At 40.6% G+C, this 2,102-nt stretch overlaps 1 protein-coding gene across 1 annotated transcript in view; it reads right to left on the minus strand.

Moving 5' to 3' along the window:
- Positions 1-1,201: 1,201 nt before the first annotated feature.
- Positions 1,202-2,102, minus strand: part of LOC119320559 (transcription termination factor MTERF9, chloroplastic-like) — a 4,257-nt gene continuing 3,356 nt past the window's right edge. Inside the window, exon 2 of the mRNA XM_037594612.1 lies at positions 1,202-1,642. The gene's annotated coding sequence lies outside the window, so the exon portion shown is untranslated. The remainder of the gene's footprint in view (positions 1,643-2,102) is intronic.

Genomic DNA, 2,102 nt, shown 5'->3' on the forward strand with positions numbered 1-2,102 from the left:
TCTCTCTCTCTCTCTCTCTCTCTCTCTCTCAGCATACCGGAGACAGCACAACCCACCCAATATAGATTGCAGCAGAACCAAATACTGCTTGTGCATTAAACATGATTTGTTTCACTGGGTTGTTAGCACTGTCTCCTAGATGCAATGCTCCTCTGCTTTCTTCCTATCTCACCAATGGATTCATTTGGACTAAGAAAATGTGCTCTTTTTTGAATCCGTGATGCCACTACTTTCTGCTGTGAAGTACTCCGTAGTGATTCTTACATGATTTCCATACATCAAACTGTGTCATATGTGACCTTTTGCTTTACTATGATGTTTAATTAATGTAAGATGCAATTTTTTTCAAAATATCAACGATTAGGTGATGCTTATTTAGGCCTGAAACCTTTAACTTGCCAAATTTTTATACATAGGCGACCTCTCCGACCTTTTCTACTTCTAGGGATGATGATGGTTTTGAAATTATGGTCAGATACTTATTAAGTTCTATTTTTTCTTGTGCTCATGTTTCTATCCTAATCCAAGGAACTGGTTCTTGCCGTGGACAGCATCACCATAACCACATTGATGGTCCAAGCCCCAACTCACGACATCATTTTTAGTTGGGTTGTGAGCACCTCAACAACTCAACAACAAATATACTTGATGTGTAGCCGCATATACTACATCATCACCGACATCATTTCTATGACATGCTCAAAGTGATGTAATTAACCAAACCATTACTGTTATTAGTGCTTAGTTCCTCCTATATCTTTGAGAAATTCTAATGATGGAATCAATGGACTATATTTCCTTCAATCTGTCGAATATATATTGTGTAACCAGTAGTGGACTGGGTGGGTGCTGCCATCGTGCTTTGCTATTCATGTAACAGCCTGAATCGAATATGAATCGCGTTCTACCAAGTTGGATATAATGTCACTGCATTGTAAATTAGTTATTATGTGCTGCAATTCTCCATTGCTTTTGGTATGATGTCAATCTATCAGATTTGAAGCGTAACCTACTTTGTTGGATGGTCGCCGGGTTGGATATGACCGCACCCGGCAGGGGTGCGGGGTGCGGCAAGCCGCACTTTCCATCTAGTGTATATGAGATCCATTGTGCAGCTCCCAACCAAAAAGAAAGGATCACTGGTGCTAGAACTAGTGGAGTTATTCTACAAGGTAGTCAAGCTTTTTTACTTACACTAGAATAGACAGATTATATCTCCTCTTTTCATAAACACATTCATCTGTTAAACAAAAAAACATCCAGCTTCACGCGACAGCTCCAACCATGATACACTCTGAATGTTGCACTAAACCCATAGCAGTGTGCATACAAGTTACTGCCAGTGAGATGAGATCAGTGAGCTCTGATAAAAAAAATAGAGGCGAGACCAGGCAGCATGTGAACATGCATTGAGTTGGCAATACACTATACTTGCCCTACAATAAAAAGGCATACCTTGCGTCTGCGGAACTATAGCTCAATATACCATAGGCACGGTGCCTATGCCTGCTGCAATATGCATCGAAGCGGAGCTGATCCTCCTTCAGAATCACGTATAGGCAAACCCACAGTTTGCGCCATGCTCCGTCTCCTCGAAGAAGAAAGGACCATGATACATCCAGTTTCAGCACATTTTCTCCTCCTGGAAGAAACAAAGCACCACCTAAATTCAGTAAAGTGAAAACTTCAGAGTTTGCGTGGATTAGAGTAAAACAACATCTCCAGTGTAAATGTCCTTGGTTCGACCATTACTGCCTATGTGTGCCTGCCATGTCTTCTCTAGTTAGCACACTAAATGAATATACACATGGAGACCGTTGTAGCCAAATTGGTGACATGCTTGCTCTATAGAGTCTAACAAAAAAAAAGGTACGACAAAAATCTATCTCTTTGTTTCAGACAGTGTAAACAGGTCGCAAGGAAAAATCATCTAATATTGTTTTTCCTTGAAGGCAAAGAGCCCCAGAAAGACCAGTTTTCATCGATCTTAACTAAAAGACGGATAGTTGCCTCATCTGGGGGACACTTGGCTAAAAGAATAAAAAGGAACTACCTGCATCTGGCTTTCAGAGTGTATATTTTCATGAAACGATAATTGGATC

This window comes from Triticum dicoccoides, chromosome 6B (genome assembly GCF_002162155.2).
Source record: "Triticum dicoccoides isolate Atlit2015 ecotype Zavitan chromosome 6B, WEW_v2.0, whole genome shotgun sequence".
Classification (NCBI taxonomy): Eukaryota; Viridiplantae; Streptophyta; class Magnoliopsida; order Poales; family Poaceae; genus Triticum; species Triticum dicoccoides.